General features: G+C 40.8%; 1 long non-coding RNA gene across 1 annotated transcript in view; it reads left to right on the top strand.

Moving 5' to 3' along the window:
- Nucleotides 1-20399, top strand: part of LOC139697495 (uncharacterized) — a 146016-nt gene that overhangs the window by 99878 nt on the left and 25739 nt on the right. The window contains exon 3 of the long non-coding RNA XR_011702786.1: nucleotides 11309-11359. This is a non-coding gene — a long non-coding RNA (uncharacterized lncRNA). The remainder of the gene's footprint in view (nucleotides 1-11308; nucleotides 11360-20399) is intronic.

Raw genomic sequence — 20399 nt, 5'->3', positions numbered from 1 at the left:
GAAATTCATTGGGCAGCACCCCTCCGATTCAAATCTGACACCGGTTTCCACCCAGCAGATCCTCCAGCGTTGTTTTCACTGGAAATATTGCAATTCGGATTAAACCATTTGCTGTATTTCCGTCGTTGTTAAAGGTGGAAAATGGCAATAATTCTTGCTGGTTGTCCTTCGAGCACCGAAAACCCGTGAAATTACTTCATTTCAACATTCTATCAACATATAATCTTCATTTTCGTTCGGTAAGGCAGTCGGAGTGATTTGAGTGAAGTTCTTTTAGGGAAAATGCTTGAGTGCGATTGCTAGCTTTTAGCCTAATTCTCTGATGAATTTTTCTAACAGCTTCTCACGGCTACGGCTGTTTTTTATTGTTTTTACGAAATGCCTACTACTAACCGAACCCCTTCCCCTTATCGTCTCTGCACATCGGAGCAGCACACTCGTCCACGGCAAGAACAGAAAAGCGTTCGAGACCCACGAAATGACCCAGAGCGGATTATCCTGAAATCGCAGTACTTTATATTGTAAAATGGTCCATTAAAATCGGAATTTATATTTACCTTTACTTTTCTTGCTCTTCGGATGATAAGCGCAAATACCATGGAAGCCCATGTCATGATTTTCTTTGTATTCAAGCCAACTGAGTGACTGAAATGCATGTTTCATACGCCAAATCTCTTGCGGAGATCTCAGAAAGGTGAACCTCAATATATCTTCCTCCTGTTGTTTCTCTCGATATCATAGTGGAAAAATGGTGAAACTATCAGAGTGTTTATTATATTAAAGACACAACATTAATTAAAATAAGTTAGATAATGCTATTGAAGCCCATTGTATAATTGGTATTTAGAAAAATATTCCATAATATTACTCAAGGGCTTCTAGAACCGCTATCTAAAATCAATCGAGTATCCTCCGTATAATTGAATGATGCGAACTTTTATTGCTTGAAGCAATTTTGAAAATCTCTGTGAAGAATAGAAGTAGAAGCTGTACGCATTGATCGAGGAATAATAGACGAGGGAGCGAATTTCCTAGGCATGCCTTTCTTTTCATTCTACGACATTTTTGGATGCTAGTGAAACACTGTTGGCATTGTCCGTGGGAGAATCTCGGCCTACTTAATCAAATCTCCAAACTACCACGGTCAGCTATTTTCTAGCAATGGAGGGAGTACAGTAAGTATGGTCCTAGATCTTCTTATGAATCTTCGGACAAAATTTCCGATATTGTTAGCTGGTGATATGTAACCTAATCGAGGCGGATATTTCCTTTCGCAAGACTTTCATACAGACTGAAAATATAATTATCTATATTTCTTGTTTACGGCTATAGGAAATAGAGCAAGAAACCTGTCGGCTAATCCAAAACTGGATGTTCACTCATTCCACAGGAATGTGTTCCCAATCAGATTACAAGACGAAGCTTATCAGAGTTCCATTCTTTACCCTAGCCGATTGTTCGATGAGGAAAACCGGCTCGAGGCCGGAAGCAAACGTAAAGTTTATCAGCAACGGCCTAAGAAACTGGGATAGAATGTGCAAATCAGAGAAAACATTCTATGTCCGAAAGGAAACCCCTTAAAACGTTGGATTCAAAAGTATATAGACTAAGCAGATACGCAAAAACGACACGTAGAGCCGACACTGATGTCAAAACGCTTGAACTTTGCCTTGACTTTACTAGAACAATTTTTTCCCACATCCGGCAGATTGACTCCTCCGCCACCCTGCCTTTCATTTCTGCCCTACCTCCCCGATCGCCCGTGACGTCTCCACCCCTCGCTCTCAAAAATAAGTCTGCGGGAGGGAATGGGGGGGATGTCACTGGTGCACGCGTCTCTCCACCTTGGTCCGAGGGGGATTGAAAAAAAAACAAAGCAATCCTCCGAGCTTTGGGTGATAGAGAGAGAGGAAGAGAAAGGAGCACGTTCGAAGATGTATGAGGACGATTGAAAGGGAGAAACGTAACGTACTGAGGGTAGGGAGAAGGAGCGAAAGAGGAGATATTGCCCTGTGTGGGTGTAGCGCGTCAGATACGCGAGAGGGGGTGGGTTGGAGGACGGAGTGAGGCGGGGGATGGGAATCTGACGTGGCAACGCCGCTCCCACCTGCCCCACCTTTGCCCTCTTCCTGCTACCGAGACTCTTTTTATCTCCCCCTCCGCCGCCCACGCCCCTTCTCCCCCGGCCTCCTCCTCATGCACCAACCCCCCTTCCTCCCGCCGTACCCTCTACCACATCCTCCCCTCACCCTCCCCAACATCCAAAACCTACCAGCCTCACCCTTCCCCCTCACCTTTCCCACTACATCTCCCCCGGTCTCTCTCGCTCTTTCTCTACCCCTCTCTCTCTCTCGCTCTCCACCCCTCTCACTCCTCCCGCCCCACGTTTGTGTACAGATGCGGATGTCTGGTCGTCATGGTAACGAACCGACGCCGACGACGCTTTGCCCCTCCCATTTTCGCCTCCCCCTCCCGATCCTCCTCCTTCCACCCTCTCCCTCCCTCTCTTCTCCCCCCCTCATCGCCCGCCCACTCTCTTTTCTCTCCTGCCGCGCAGACTCACTACTTCCCCCTCGCAACCGACCCCATCCCCTCTCCTCATCCAACTCACCTCCTCCTTCCTGTCTTTTTACTCTGCAACCCTCTCCCTCCCCCTCCCCGCCGCCCCTTGGCTTCTTCCCACCCACCCCACCCTGCTTACCCGTCACTCACTCCCTCTAGCACCACTCCCTCTCTTCTTCGATCTCTCCGTTCCCTAATCTTCTCTCCCTCTCCTCCTCCCCACATCTTTCTCATTCCTCCTCTCCCCTACCCGCCTCTCCGCCCTTCTTCCACAGTCCGACTCCCAAAACATAAAAAAGCTGCTTCTCTCTCTTTCCCTATCTTAGCCCTGCCTTTCTCGCTTGCACAGAGGCGTGCACCCACGTACGTTTGAGTACACCGAGTGCGCTATCTCGCGTTTGTTTGTTCTCTTTTCTGTGTGTTCGTTGGAAAATTTTCTTAAGTCTGTTTTTTTTGCCAGTCTCGGTGCGCTGCTCGTGTTTGGCGAGGGGAGAGAGGAAGGCTAACGAGTCCTGTGTTAATTTGAAAATATGCTCTTTTCGTGCCAGGACGTAATCGTGAAGTTCTGCCTAATGATATGTTAAATGAGAGCAATAAGGACCCTCCTCGTTTAATTAGCTGTTTTTTCACAGCAGATTCACATCATTATTCCTCGGATTGTTTATTTTCATCATCTTTTTGGCAATCACTTTTCTTGTACAGTGATAGTTTAGTGTATCAAAATACGAAAAAACAAACATCCATACCTTTAGGAAAGAATCGTCGAGAAGGTGAGATAGACGCAACTACCTGATTAGTTGTCAAGCACTCATCACATTAAAAAATGATTCGTAACAACTTAATGCGTGATTATTTATTCAGCTTTGGAGATATTTTTGTATGGGCTTGCTCTTTTTAAGATTACGTGCAACATTTTCACTACTGCAATTCAAATTCTTATTCTCAAGATGTTCCATGGTTGATTCTAATAAGAGCATGCTGTTGGCTTGTAATGGGTACATACTGGTGATGATTTAAAAATTTATTAATAATCATAATATGAACCTGGAATTATTCATCCCATTGTTTTATGAATTCAGTTCTTTTATCCTTGCCACACACCCATGTAAAGATTTGGGATTAATATGTACATATAGGTGATGTGAAAATTCTAATCTGAACAATTTTTGATCAAAAATCCATCGTAAGAGCAAAACAATGCTCGACTGTTGATACGTTATAAGCAATCTCAATGGTTAAATTATCTGATTTCGCTTTAGTGATTTGTAAAATGAGTCATTTTGCCTTTTTTAAAAGGCCAAGTTCAGGAAAAATACATTTCTCTAATCAACTCACTGAATCAAGTGCGGTGATATATTCTTTGTGGTATTGAATGCATCCATTATTCTGCATTCATGTTTATTGACTTAACCCCGTCCATTTTTTCCATCGCGCATTTGAAAGAAAAAGGGAAAAAGCGTATTCTGTCTTCGATCCACATTTACAGTTACAATACGGTGCAAGAAATTATAGGCTCCGTTTCCCGAATATGAATCCAAGATTTTGAAAGTCCGGCGAAATTAATGCCATGGAATTAGGAAAAACTTCTCACCCCAGTGGTCAAATTTAATTTTTAAGGCTATTCACAGGGAAATCAATTATTTCCTATCAATTAATGTGAGCATACTCCGTCGGTCGTACTTAAGCCAACCATGCCTTCTGTACCCTGCCTCTCCATTTCCCGCGCTTGCAATAGAATGGAGATAAAAAGAGAGGAGCTGTGAAACGAGCTAGCAAAATAATCGGGTCTCGTGCAAGAGATAAATGGGGTGAGAAGGAGAGAGAGGCGCAGGAGGAAATATACTGCGAGGGTGCAGCTGCAGGGGAAGTCTAAGAGTTGACGGAAACAATACTGTTCCCTTTCTCTCTCTCTCTCTTTCTATTCACGGCCTCATCTCCTCCGACCATGCGCCCAGGAGCGATTATGCAGGTCCAGGAATTATTCATAGCGGAGACTTCCATCGGCTTAGGTTTGAAGTAGCATACCAGATGCGAAAAAGACAATCATTTGTCCTAGTCATTTACCTTTCTCTCTTCCTTTCTCAGGAATAATATCCCTCGAAGGAAATAAGTGATGTCGTGTCATACGATCGGCTATAAGGGTGTCTTCTCCCGATCCCTGTAGCAGATAGGATGTCTATGATAAAATCCATGCAACCTAGCCTGTAATATGCGGCCAATATTTTTCGGTAAACAGAATTAATGTTCTTTAAATATATCATGTAAATTGTAAAGAATGCTTTCTTTCATTGCAATTACACTTATTTTGTCGATGTTTCATCTATTTTCAGAATTAAAGCATAGCTATTGACAAATCGCCACAAATTATGGAACTATTCAAAATTAAGGCAATTATACAATCATTATGCATATGTTGCGCTCAATAATTATTAAGTTACATGTATATATAGTTTGTTAATTTGTTAAAAAGGGACACAAATTAAGACTTTTTGTCGGCTCAACATGTTACAATTTAAACCGAAATTATGCAAAAAGTGAAGGGAAATTGAACATGTTTTATCCATGAGGATAAGTTTCAAACTTCTTAAGTTAAATAATTACGAATGACGGTCCGTTTAAGAAATCATAAAAACTTTTCGTTTACATTAACGGTAATTGAATTATTTAGGCATGCCCCTGTTCTTATTTCTCATTCACTATAGGCCTAACTTTTTCCGGTATTTACTGGACGAGTATTCCATTATTCAATAGCAGAATCGGTTTTTCATTGTCAGAGCTTGTAGGAATAAAGAGAAAGGGTTGAAATGAAATGTATCAAGGAGCGCAGATACGTTAGGAAGATTAAGATTACAGAATTTAGACCAAGAAAAAACCTGGAATAGCGGATGGTGACTAAAAAAAGGTTTTCGTGGATCTGTAGTGATGTTAAAAACGACCAAAGACCAGAAAGGGTAAGAAATTTGCACTTGAAAACGGGAGAGAATGTCGAAAAAGGGGGAATTGGGCAGATATCTTGAGGTTAATCTAAAGTATGAAGCGTGACGAGATTGGAGGCTATTTGAGCCTGTAGGAAGAGGGAAATTTGAAAATGGGCCAAAGGTCTAAGATGGGAAATGAATGAGAGCGGCGCTTGATAAAATGAAGTTTTGGACCGTCGTCATATTCGGTCAATCCCAGAGAGGATTACGAGATTCAGGGAAGTGAAACAGAATTGGATATAGGGTAAGGGAGGTGTTATAGGAGGTGTAGCGTCACGCGGTAAGCGCCATAACAGTGAACGACAGAAAAAGCATATGAGATTAAGGAAAAGAGAAAGATGTTGAAAATTTATCTCAAATTATGACGAGGGAATGGAGGCATTAGAAAGGGAAAATAGTATGTAATATGTATTTATCAATGCATAAAAGTATGAAACATGCATTAATGCAATATACTCTTATGTTACGTAAAAGAAGGCGATAATAGAAGGCGTAAAAGAAGGCGGCTAGTCTAAAGCGGAGAAAATTAATATCCGCTCGCTACTCCCACGAGTTTATAACTTTGGAAGGGAAGGAGAGAAGGAGAAAAATTGCCACGGCCAAAGAGAGCGAGAGTATGAAAGAGGAAAGAAGGCATAGGGAGAGGAAAAAGGCATGCGGCAGTTTCAAACAAAGTGGTTCAAACAAACAAGGGGAAGTCAATTTTTTCACGGCACGTTTGCAAGAGAGGTAGGAGGGAGCCTGGTTGAAGTTTTTCTGTGTGTGTATGTGTTTTAGCGCGCGTGTGCGTAGGACGCGTATCGAATGGGAGATAAAATATTTAGGTCTGGGAAGGAGCGGATGGTGGGAGGTAGATGATAATGTGTGTGGGGGGTGGCGTGAAGGGGAAAGTGGGAGAGGAAGGGTGATGCGTGTTTGCCGTGAACATTGTGCGGTGGCGCGAGGATGACGCGGAGATGAGTGAAGCTATGTTATTAGGTTTGGGAAAGGGTGAGGAGGAAGATTGAGTGCATCTCTATGAAGTACGTTCTATCGTTAGGAGACGATTACCCTACAATTAGCCGAGTTACTTTTTGGAATAAGATGATCGTTAACTCCTTTATTTACGCAATTCCAGCAATAAAAGCAATCCACTTACATATATCCCTTCTCCATTCTTCGCAATAACGTATAATTAGTTTCTAAGGGGATAGTTCCCCCAAGAGCGTTAAATTAAACCGAAAACAGTTTTGTTTCGCCTCCTTAAAAAATATTCAGCTCGGACTGGAAATGAAGACGTAATTCAATGAAAAGTCAAAACATGCAGTGGAAGCATTCTGAAAGAAATGAACGGTTTATCTCCAAGCGGAAACATTTAGGTTAGAATGCCAAACAACCAGTTTTCCTGCTCCTCACCCAAAGTAATTTCACCATTGAGTAACTAATTTCTGCCATATAAAATTCTTACAACGATTGTCGCTATCTGTTGTGAGGCCCGTATATTTGTATGCGATTTCGGAATATCAATGGGCAGGAATTCTGTGCTTACGTCGTAGAATTATATTTCTAGATGCGGAATGAAATTGGCGTGGTTTCATGTATCAACTTATGTGCCTTAAAGTTTCATTGCTGCTAAAAACAAAGTCTTTAAATTACGCTGAGTGGTCGAAGGTCAGCAGGAGAGGAACCTCTCCTTTGGATTCTACGTAAGAATACTTGCCTAATTCTCAATTTTAGGTGCGTTCTTCATTTTCATAAACACGTTTCACTTTTATCCTTAAAAATAATGAAATGTATTATGTTGAATAAGTTATGTATTCGAATGTAATACTTAGAAGCCATCTATTATAAATATTGGATATACTTAAAAACGATCTGCCCCTCTTTCACAGAACTTCAGATGGCTTGCGATGATGAAAGTAAGAGGACTGTGTTAAAATAAGGTTTTCGATCTAAAGGTTGGTTTGATGGATTGGACGTTCTAAAAGGCAGCTGATTTACAGGTGATGCTTTTGAATAATTTTGTAGCATAACTTGACGGCAGGAAGTCAGGCAGGCGACCTTCAGGCGAAATTTTAGTACATCACGCCCCCTTTAGTTTTGGTATCTACACCAGAACAGGGAGCGGGTTAGAGAAAGATCGGGGAAGATAGGATAACTTTCCAGAAAGATGAAAGATAAAAGTTGAAACATTGATATTGTAAATGGGGAGTAGGCAGGGAGAGATTGTTGTATATTTGATAAGAAAAAATGGTATCGTGAAATAGTTGATGGACGGAGGGTGATGAGGTAGTTTGCTCCAAGATAAAATAAGCAAAGGTGGAGAAACTTTGAGGTAGATGTGATGAAAAAGATACGCTGGCATTGTATTACCATCCCGACTTTAAATTTGGTTATAGGAAGGTATATAGGGAATAAATTTGAGTATTCCGAAATTCCAGTGATAACTTGTGCTACTTGCTCAAAACTACCTAATCCTCATGTAGGTTGACGCATTAAACATTGTAAAACTTGAAAGGAGCGAATAAAATCTGCACTCATGCTCCTCCCAAGCTACCCATTCTCCACATGGGGAATGTGTGGGTGTCTTTCAGATGGGAATCCATCGTCATTATGAATATTCGGTAAACGATCTCAGTAGTTATTATATTAATAACTATATAATCCCTTTGAAGAACTTGCGTTGATTGCTGACTTCACTTCCAGTAGTTTTCTCATTTTCTTCTTTTATATAGGTACTTAAGGTAATTTGAAGAGGTAATTATTTTTTACGTATGGTAATCTGATTTTCTCGCGGATTAGAGTTAATGGTCGTATGCTAAGAAAGGAATTTCGCAAGTTCGTGGCTCATCTAGCCGAAGCTGAAGCTTCTATCTGCGATAAAATGCATGAACAATCTTTTTAGCTTCATCAATCCAAAATGACGTGTCTTATTGCCTTCACGTAAGGCGTATTCTTGGATGACTTAGGTAATCACGGAAAGATACCACTATCGCGTGTGACCGAATCTAAGAGGAGGAAAATATATCTCCCTTTAATAAAGATGGTTTCATAAATATGGCAAGAAATTACCATCCAGTGAAAGTATGGATTTTTCTCTCTCTCATTCTACCGGGATGAGGAGAGGAGAGATGGAGAGTGATATTTGGAGAGGGGGAGAAAAAGAAAGGGATGAAAGTGGGAAGGGTTGCGATATCAAGTAATAATAATAAGGGAGAGGAGATTCGGCTGTAGATAGGAGGGGAAGAGTTGTGAAGAAGGGGAGTGGGAGAGTAGGGGCGGGATGGCTGCATTGCGGTAGCAGGCGATGGAAGGATTCATGGGTGGACTCTTTCCCGGCGGGGCGGTGTGGACTTGGGAGGCGGAGGTGGGGTGAGGTGGGCGCAAGAGGGTGTAAAGGAACGCCGAGATTGAGCGAGAGACGCGGGAAATAGAAATACAGCTACATTTCCGATTTATCCGTGCGAAATACTCTGAAGAGTAATGACAACTGCGACGCTCAGGCGTATAAGCAAGCGGCTTCGGCATTTTCTGGACTAAGTCCGAGTGGTTGGTAGTCCCCTCTCAAGATATCATGAATTTTAAATCCCTCCGCTTGTGAAACTGTCGTGCCGTCCGATAGCCATTCCCTACTTTTAGAAAGGATAGATTATTTATTACCTAAGTCACAATAGCACTTAAAACCCATTGGTCAGTGGGCACCTAGTCGCAATTTTAGCATCCATAAACGAACCACCTGAAGCAACATTTTTTGACTTTTCTAAGAATTTACTATTCCAACGGCTGCAATTGTTATTTATATTTAAAGACTGTAACTACAATATGAGTAGTTGTGCCTCTCCAGTTTTTTTTTCTAAAAGTATTATCATTTTAAAAGAAATCGAATGAATAGGGTTAGAGGAATGATGGCGCATTAAAATGCGAATCATTATCTTATAGTATAGATTTTCTAGTTGATAGCTGCATTGGTGATAATCCAATTTATACGGAAAGGGGAATGTTAATGAATCAGTAACTTCATAAAAAAGAGCTTATTTGTCATTTCAAAGTTAACTGCGCATCAATCCCTGTACAGTGGTGAGAGAAAGTAAATACTTGAGAGTGACAGGGAGTTCCCCAAAGATTTCTGTGAGAAACACAAGGAAGAGAGATGGTGAAAAGAGTGTCGGCGGCTGAAGTAAGGCCGAAGATGAAGGTGTGGCCGGCGGTCACGCGGGAGGAGGCAGGGGCCCGGCAGAGGAGTTGAGTGCACTGCGAGAATGAAGATGAGGGGGATGCGTGAGTGAGATGATGGAGGTGAGGGAGGGAGGGGAAGGAGTTGAGGGGCGTGTTTCCCCTACAAGGGGACGACGAAGGAAAGCCGGGGCATGAGGAGAGGGAAGGGCACGGTGACGCCGCGGAAGAGATTCAGCACGGGTGGGTAGTTTTATGCGGTACACACACGCGTCAGCTCGGAGATGGCCCCTCGAAGATGCCAGCAACCACTGCAGGGAAGGTCCAAGCTCTAATGTTCTCCTGTCACGGCGCACCTTTTGGTGAAGCTTGCCTCAGCCTGCGGTGGCGGGTCTTGTATCCGACGAGACTATCGGTAATTGAATGGCAATAATTTATTACTACCGTCAATACACATTACAATTCACATCTTTCCCAAACGATGGAAGTTTATGTTGCCCCCAGAGGTGAATAACCCTCTTTCGGGCTTTCATTTCACATTTAAATTCATTGCCACGCAAGACAACACAGGAAGTGCAAATGAAGATACACGCGGTGATCTTGGACGCTGAAGTAAGTTTGCTTTACCGTCATGGTATACCAATGTCAAAACAGGGTATTCCCTCGTGCAGAGTAGCCATTTCCTCTTCTCGTATTTACTTGTAGTTATACACACGTGCACGTTTTTATCTCAGAGAGAAGATGATACCGCCATCAGTAGTGACACTATGACTCCAATCAACGTTATCCTTCCATTCTTTTGCTTAAGTTCGGCATTCGTATATAATTCATAATATAATTCTGCGCGGTCACGCAGAAGCAAAATGAAGACAGAGTGTGAGGATGATGTCATTAATCCACATGACATGTGATGACGACGACCTCATTGTGTCACACTTCCGGAAACTAGTTGGAAATTTTGGTTCCTTTATTAACTTCTCGTGCTCTAGCTCCCTTCTCCAAACAACCGCGATAGAAAGGGTCCAGTTTTAAATAATGCGTTACATACTTCCCTTGTTGCAATACAGAAATTCAAATAATAATCCCTGAAAACTCTTTCAAAAACTCATATATCCATAATTTAATGATCGTAAGTACAGTGAAATGGTGCAAGGTGACTATTTCCATCGCCGATGGTCGGCAATTGTAGGTTTGACTTGGATCTTCACTCAATTTCCATCTCAGCTAACCTCTTCATGACTGTATATTTCTTCGATTTGGCGTCTGTCCTTATTTATCATGCATCCCATAGGAATTCTTCCGCTGTACTTCTTTGCACTCATTTGTCTCCCATCGCATGTTTTCATTGAGTTATCTTGTCTATTTTCCTGCATTATTTCTATCCTATTCCCGGCCAGGTCTTTCTTATTTTCCTGTTTTTCTTTCTGATTTTACGTCACATAAGATCTCATCGTCGTTGTTCGATGCATCTTATTGATATCCATTAATTTTCTGTAGTAGGGAATACCATAGCCTCTCATCTCCACTTTTCTCCCACTGCAACTGCCAATGTTTCTCTACCATAATAAAATATCTTCCAGGTGTATGTTTTTAATGAAGTTCTCTTTCGCTTCTAGACTTGTGCTGCTGGCTCTAAGGAGTCTTTTCTTCTCCAGCGTCTTCATCAGGTAAGGTATTCCACTTTTATAGCTTTTGATTCACCATTTTTATATTTGTGTTGCCATCCGCTTCTCAGCGGTAGGTTAATATCTATCTTGGTTTCTTCTACTGGTTTCACTTCTCCATCGCCCGAAATATGAGTAAGTATTGTCCTTTTCAAATCCCCATCTCTCAATCCTGCTACAGGTTTATCACAATCAGGGCAAACCATACTAGCTTTATTCTTAGCTTCATTCCATGTATTCCTGATGTTGTACACTATTCGTTTTAAGATAAAAACCAATCCCTTTTGAAGATAGTGAGAAGACTTAACCATGGTGTCTTATTAAGACTCTGTCAAGTTTGGAATGACGGGGAGCTCTCTGGTGGCGCGGGCAAAATATAATAAGAGTTGAAATGAGCGGTGGATAAAAGGAGTAAAGGTAGAGCACAGTAGGGTGGGGTTAAGGGGAGGGAAATGGATGGTGTAAAGAGAAGAGTGAGGGAGGGAGGGAAGGAGAGTTGGAGGAGGAGGAGAAGATGAATTTGGGAAATTGGACGTTGGCAACGGCGGTTGAATGAGCGACGGGTGGAAATGGATGGGAAGGGAGGAAATGGAGGGGGTTTGGGGGATAAGGACTTTGCGGGCGGAGTTTGGGGTAAGGAATGGGGGGAAAGTGGGAGGTCGTGCGTGGGGAGGAGAATGGGGAGGCGGTAAGAACAGAGCGGAGTCGGGAGATGGAGGAGAGAGGTAAAGTGGCATTCACAAAACACACAGACACACACCAACACCGAGGCGTGGAGGTGGAAATCTTTAGAATGGGGGAGGCTCGATTTGTCAACGGACATGAATAATTCGTGAGATGAAGAGAAAGGAGGAGAGTGATGGAGGGATGGTTTTTTTCGGTGGCGGTGCGAGAAGGGGGAGAGTGGAGAGGGTCGGGGGAAAAATTGAGGGACGGAACGAAGATAAGGAAAAGCAAAGAGTATGAGGGGAAGAGAGAATAGAAAGAACTCAGGAGAAAATATCTCGGGAAAGGGGGCAGTCGGATGAAAGCACAAAGAAACCATTCATTACTTTGATATAAGTACATCTAAGACCAGTTTAAACGGCGAAGCCTTTCATGCTAAGGCGTATGAAATTTTTTGTTCACGATAAAAGGACAAGCGGCATGTAGGCTACCTTAATCCGTTCACACATTTTTAAGAGGCACAAATAGGAGTATTGCAAAATTGAAAATGATCCAACTCATTATCAGAAAGTAAAATTAGATACTTAAAAAACATAGCAATCTATTTATTGGCTTCTATTTTGAGCGACTAGTGACTCAATGTCCAATGTATCCAAGCATCTTTATCGCGACAGAGCTCTCCTCCGGTCAAATCTAATTATGAACGGTAACAGTGCATACCAATAGACATATAATAACTGTAAGACGAAGTTATCATTAGTTATGAGTCTGATGAGAACTTTGGGTCAAATACCCTGGCTTTATAATTCATTCATTCATTACTGTACTGGATAGACCTTTTACATCAACATCTGCCACAATTCCTTTTCCGTATTATTAAAAATAGTAACGACTGGTATACACCTCCTACAGAAACATAAATACAGCAAGCAACGTGAAAATTATGTAAAAATATTGCGTGAAGTATTTCAATTGATGTAGTGGAGGTTTGGAAAGTAAACGAAAGGAGTTAAGGGAAACGTACAGAAATGTAAATGTGTAAAGTACTTCAGGCGGAGCAGCGTACTAACAAAGGTACGAACATTCTGAATGAAAACATCGTAAATGAACATATTGGTGTAAACACTAATTTAATAGATTCCGCCGAACTAATTATGCTAAATTAGGATGGACACGTGAGTAGAAAAGAAGCAAATATTGGGGTGCTGGGTTCCTCCACAATTTAAAACGAGAGGAATAACAAGGTTGACATGGATTGCCGCCTTGAAACAGGTCACGCACCGATGAGAAAAATCTGAGAATGACTGGCTATCCAGATGAGGATGGAATATATCATATGAGAAACAGCAAGGTGTAACCCCTCTTACACTCAGCAAAAAATATATATCCTCACAACTATGTTAATTGAGAGTGATAAAATCATCGTGATCTCATTTTGGATTAGCGTTCTCTATTTATCCACGCACGATTTTCCCTTGACTTTGCAAATTCCTTGATTTCTGAATTGTTGGGTAGGCTTAAGTTATTGGGTTAGGCACGATTGGTCATGGCATTCTTAACAAATGGAGTCCTCAGTCAACACTTCCAGTTTTTTGAAAAAAATAATTGTTCAGCGGCATTAAATGGTATGGAACTAGGGATAAAAATGTTTGATTTTTATTTGCCAACATGGTAATATTCCGATTTTGCTATATGGCCGCGGACGACATTGTCTGTATATAATAATGAGTTTTCACAAGATGTGTTATCATTATTACCCGAGAACTAAATCTTAAAAATTGATTCCGTACTCATTGAATCCCACTTAATGTGGAGGCTTTTATGTATGGGAAGGATTTTTCATGTATCTCGGAATCTGATCGACAAGATTTCATTTTACATTATTAAACTTTTGCGTGATCAAAGCGTGCTGCTTTGTGGATAGCATTTTTTCACAACTGTGGTTTTGCAAACCGCTAATGAAGCTTAGTGCAGCGGACCTGTTTTCTAGTTTATACATGGCACTCGTCATGTTTTTCCTTTCTGGGGTAGGAATAAATAATATATGAAAGTACGCAATTAAATTTCCGCATTCATATTAGTTGTATTTGCATTTCTTAGGATTGAAAAAGTAGAATAAATAATCAAAATAAGTTTCATGATCGAAATGGATAATACAAAATTTGAGAATAAATGCCAAAAAATTCAGTTTTAGGGACTTATTTTTTCCGCAAACAACACCTGTTAGTTGTACTTAAAGTTTCTCACTCTGTAGGATACGGAATCGCCATAAATAAAACATAATTAAATTCATATAATAATAGAGGACGTCTAGCATCATCATTACTATGGAATAAATGGGTTACATAATTATATTTATATCCAAAATCACGACCGTGATCACACACTCTAAACTCAACCTCGGTTAACTGTAAATCTTAACTGCATTTTCAGGTTATCTACCCTTTTGCTATTAACCTCAGGTTATGCTAAAAAAGGAAAATATAAATGACAATTTCGTTCACTGGTTTTTGACGTGAATGTTTCCCTAAACTATTTGCCGTTAAATTACGAATGATGGTGTACTGTGTCACTGTAAGAAATCATTGAAACAGGAGTAAATGCCTGCTTGCAGAATGTTAATCAATCGTGGTGAATTTGATGATAGCCACAAAACGACATCATCTCAAGGCACCTTAAAAGTTGAAATCTCAATTTTCAAAGAAAATTGTTCCCTCGGCCATAAACAAATTAGCAGCCTAGAATGAAAAAAACGGGGGCATCGCAAATCGAGAGAAAAAGGGAAAGACTGGGTGTGGAGGAGACGGAGTTGCGGGGCTCTTGTTTGCGTTTGTGAGTGAGTGAGTGAGGCTGTTCGAACGTGGGAGTAGTCAGATTGTGAAAGCGGAGCGGCAGCTCTGAGCTTCGAAGAATAACAGTTGTCGCAATGGTGGCTGATAAGGTGAGCTACGAAAAGAATGAAAGGATGGGGACTGGGACTGGAGTAAAGGCGGAGATAGAAGAGACGAAAGGGAAACGATCGGCAGCTAATTCCTCCGGGAAGTAACCACTTAGTGAGTGAATTTTGTCAGTATCAGGTATTGCTGATAACCGATTGCATTGTGGTGCTGACACAGAAGGGGAGATGAATATCTATGGGCTAACAGGAAAGCTATTTTTATCTCGCCGTTCTAAGGCTAAAAACCTAGTTCTTAAATGTTGTTATAAAAATTGGCATGCAAGGAGTTTGCTCACGTGACATAAATAACCTCTGCATCATTAATACTTCTTTTAGGAAAGAAATGATTAAGTGCATTCATAAATTGTATTGGCACGTGATCAAGGAATTATTTATAATTTTTGCCGCCCATTTTCTTTCTTCTGCATAATGTTTTCCAGAAAAACGTAATTGAAATCTGTAACTTATAATTAGTAATTTTTCAGGTTTCCATATTCATTAAGACGGTACTTTGGATTTATTTTTCTGACACGCACAAGTGCTTCATATTCCTTTTTACGCCTTGATTTTTATACGGTCAATCCGCATTAATAAGGGATTATTTCTCCTTGGAGTCGATTTGTATTGAATTCTGAATTCAGCTTTTGCATTGAATCCACGTTGCGATCACCACACTTAAAACAGAGACATTTGGCCTAGTAAAACGGTACTTCATTTTCTTAGTTCCTATTCAAACTGTCTAAATTAATCGTTATTTAATGTCGTAATTACATGATTCTCTGTACCTCCTAGTTTTTCTTTCCGAATATCCCATCCATTCCTTTTCATCCTTTCTGCATCCGAGCAACCAGAATGGTTCGCCCGAGAGTACCAACTGATTTGAGGTGACGCACGTTTGAGATGGAAAAACTGTATACGACTGAGCTCTGTTTGGAATGTTTTCCTCTTTCGATGTGAAACGTAGGCGTAACTGGGAATAGCGGGGATAGAGGGTTTGTGAATGTGGAGAAGAATGTTAAACATCAGAGGTTCGGATAAAGCAACAAATAAGGTGTTAGAAGAACTGGATAAGCAAGAATGCCTTTGAGATGCATACAAGACCGGAGAAGATAACTTATGGGACTTTTGCTGAGAAGGGAATCCCTGTAAAGAGCCGTGCTAGCGAGAAGGGTAAAAGACAACTCACGGTGAAGATACGAAGGGAAACGGGAATGTTTGACGATTAGAAAGGAAAGAATAGGTCAGAAAGAGGAAAATGATTGGTTGATATCAAGAGGAGAGCTTAGAACCAAGAGAACTGAAGAAAAAAACTAGAAATCTGCAATAGTAGACCATCAAGGATGGCGATACTTCATGGAGACATGGCGGTACTTGATGGAGACATCAATTAGCTACCTCCCTGTATGCACAGGTCGTCTCACACTTAACAAGACATTGGGCACTTATAGTCAGCCCGATTTATGTCGAGTGCCACCAGTCCTTGGTCATCCACGTCAATCATTGACCCCAAATCTTGAAACGATTCTTTTTTACTTCTCCGATGAGAATTTCTGAGTTTGAGATGCTCAGGGGAAACATTCAGCAAATCGGTCGAAAGGGAGTTTCGATACTTTTAGACGGGCAATAGGTCATGCATATAGACTTTGTATTGTTTGCAACTATTGTCATAGTTGAGGAAAGAGACACAATGGGCAACAATAAAAATAAATGCATGTTACATCTGTGACTAATATTGAGGCAAGCTATGAGTCAAATCTGAATCAGCCCATGTTTCAGCCATGTGCTTGTAGATGAATTCCTCTTTACAACATGTTAATCCTAATCGAAGTTTTGAAATATGGGCGAATTTTTTTTCAAACTCATCATATCAACGAGAGTTTGAACCTACCTAGAATAAAATTGCATTTTTAACCTCGCAAGCTTATCAGAATCTAATATTTCCTCAAAGACTTCATTATTAGCTAGCGGTATTTGAATGGTTTTCCTTGAGTAATACGCAATCGCCGATATGAATAGCGATCCAGGGACAAATTTATTGCGATGCATGATTATTTCATAGCCTCACTTCCTAATAATGCATTAAGCTCATAATTTTTATCGTCGATCCGTCATCAAGAAACGAAGGGAATTTTGGGGAAAATTTTCTCAAAAAAAATACTAATCTGTTTATGGATTCATGTATCCATGGAAACCCGCAGAAACATCTGAGTTATTCATGAGTTCCTCTCGTCTTTTACCCTCTTCTTCTGAATTCACGGAACGTCATCCAGTGAATAGGCGTTTTATGTCCGCTCCCACTCCCGCCTTCTCTTCCTCCCCCTTTATTCACCTCCGTCGCCAGCGCCTCTCAGAGACCCCGGGTCATTGTTGCACCCCGTGGGGGAGTGAATCGAACAGAAGGACGAATTGTTGGAGAGGGAGAGAAGAACGGTGGCTTCAGTTGATAGAGAGGCGGCCGAAGGAGATGAGATGGAAATAAAAAAGTATTAGCTGTCTTGGAACGAAGTTAAGCGCTTGATGAATGCGATAGTTTCCGTTGTAGGCAAGCGTATACCTTAGGAAAATTTGCCAAGACATTCCGTACCCGAATAATTGAGATTAAAATCCATAAATATTAACTTCTCAGTAGAAATTTGTCGAATTAAAATAAAGCTATGAATATTTTATACACCAGCAAAAATAAATTATCGAGGGGTCTCCGTCAATGAAGTGATTGACGGATTCAATTTTCTATAATTTACTTATGCGATATTTAAGTATGCACTGGATAAGAATGTTAGCTAACGACCTGATTTCCACGACTAATAGCTGAGAACGTGTTATATGTGAATTAAATGCTTTTGGAGGTATTTGCGCCACCCATAATATGAAGCTAGTTAAATAAATTAAATGTACCGATGCTGATGTAAAAAAGTGTTCCGCTTGCTAAGGCATTGAAATTTCTGTTTCGTAAAACGTCATTCAATTTTAATTAATAAAAAAATTCCTTACAGTAGGGTTCTTCATTAATTTCTAATACATGGTTTTTACACATTGAAATAAAGTACTTTTAGAGGAAAGGTAAGCCCTGTTGATGGTAGATTGCCCTTCCCTGAGTTGTTTTATTATCGGGTATATAGTAATTCATATTTGTCTAAGAGAGTGTTGAGAGGTTTACAAAGTTTAGCGGCACGAATGTATTAATATTAAAATGCGTTTCATAACTTTCACTCTTCAAACCTCCCGCCCTTGCAGGTGACACTGGCATGCCCGTTTACACACTCTACTCATATCGTGTGACTTTTTAAAATATTCCCGAGCAATTTGATTGTTATTCTTGGCGTGGTTACTGCACACTAATGGTCTTCGGGGCATTCTGTGAAGCGTCATGTTTATTCATATAGGAAACCGTTAAATGTCGTTTTTTCTTCCCTTCCGTTCTCGAAACGAGGAAAGAAAAGACAAGGTAGGGAGTAAAGAGACAGAGCAGCAGAATAGAGATTGTCGCTTGAGAGAAGCATTAGTGAATGTTGTTAATAATGAAGGAGAAGTTGGGGGAGGAGAGGGCAAGGTGGTTGAAGATTAGGAGAGGAATGGGGCGGGAGAGGACGATGGCCAGGAGAGCGTGAAGGAAGGAAAACAACGCCGGACCCTTTTTTCAGTCTCTCTGACCATCGCTCCGCGAAAAATGAAGGAAAATAAAATGGTATCCCTTTTGTCAAGCGTTGCTTTTGGGGGCGTAAGTGTTGCTTCTGGGCGATCCATTATATATAATTTTCCTTCAAAGCAGAGTTATGTTGGAGCTTTCTCACTTTTTCATCTGTCTTCCAATTTAGCTTCGCATGGTTAGTAATTTCTTTTTCTCGAAAGAAAGAGTTGTGAGTGGTGAATTATCCCCATATTATTCAGCTTGATGCCGAAAATAATGGGAAGATAACAGCGGCAAGATTCAGCCAATTAAGATTAGCTTATATTATAACACAGTGGGGTTAGAAACTATCGGATTTATGTCTTCGTGTTGTACGTTTCTAGAGAAATGAAAATTTAGTACCGAAGCTTTTATAATTCCCTTTCTACACAAGCTTATTTTCCATTAGAACAAATTACGCTCATTGATAGGCGATAATTGCTTGTTTTTTTAAATTAAAATCGGATAATTGCTGTCTTACTTGCTCCCGTTCAATAGAAGCATACACTGGTGCTTTCCAGAATTCTGTTTGAAAATTAGAGCAACATGAAATGGCTTAACTTTATGAATGAAATTACGATTATGCTAAATAAATCATCCAATCACTTAGGAAGATGCGCTCTTACTAAAAATGTGCGCAGAAAGGTGAAGTGATGAATTAAATACATGTTAAGGAAATATGATTTTATACTCAGGATAATGGCCACCGAATAGTGCGAGCTGCCAGTGATCAAGTGGTATTTCAATAATCTCATCTGCATGGCATCACCTTCAAACCATGCACATCATTCGTACTTGTTAAACTTAGTTGTGACCTTATTTTATATTATACTCGAACATGTAACCTCATAATTATTAAACAATCCTAATACGATCCTGCCAAATTATTTTAAGTTGAGAATTATCTAGAAATGTTATTACTGCAAGAACTCATCATCGAGCATTTTCACGGATGGCCTTTAGAACCAATATTTAACCAGATGGCAACTAGTTGGTGTTTGCCCAGAAGTAAAAATTAAGTGCATGCTATATTGGAAATACCAATTCCAAGTATATAGAACTAAATTCAATTGAAAGACGCAATTAGTGCATGTAAAAAATTGCAAAGTTGTCTGTACGTGATTTCTATCTCCATTGGCACACTGATAATGGAATCCGGTTGGCACCTTACAATCCATACGGTGTAAAATTTTTCATATTTGAAGTTGACGACTAAATTTTAAAAATCGGCCGGCGTAGGATTTATTTTTTCAGGGATACGGGCATGCTCACTGACTCTAGGTACCTTTACTACTTTAGTTTTTTTTCGAAGTTAATTTTTTTCAATTAACATAATTTATAATCATTTAAGCCTTATAGGAATATCTGTCATAAGCCTGCTCGCGCCATGAACTATACAGATTGGCATGGGGAATTGCGCTACATTCTCGCGCCACCCATCCACTTGGTGGGTCTTTGTTCCCTCCATCCCACGCTCCCAGTTCTTCCTCCAATGGACCATAGCGGCTGGACTACGCATGTGCCGCATGATTGAATAGGACACGAGGGGCGGAGAGAAATAGGGGTTTGAAGTAGAAGGAGGGGCTTTCGAATACATCCCTTCCTTTCTCTTGCTCTCCATCCCACCCTACAGAGAACAGTGGGAGGACCCTTGTGGACCGAAGAGGGGGGATACGAGGTCATGAGGGTTTGAGGTGAAGGAATTATGCAGGGGACTGGAGAGTCATGCACTTCACTCCCGCTTGCTCGTCCAATTGTGTGCGTTCACTCGA

The sequence above is a fragment of the Hetaerina americana genome, unplaced genomic scaffold, assembly GCF_022747635.1.
Source record: "Hetaerina americana unplaced genomic scaffold, ioHetAmer1.1.p SCAF_78, whole genome shotgun sequence".
Lineage (NCBI taxonomy): Eukaryota > Metazoa > Arthropoda > Insecta > Odonata > Calopterygidae > Hetaerina > Hetaerina americana.
Note: the sequence above shows the minus strand (reverse complement) of the source record. Positions and strands in the feature narration are given on the sequence as shown.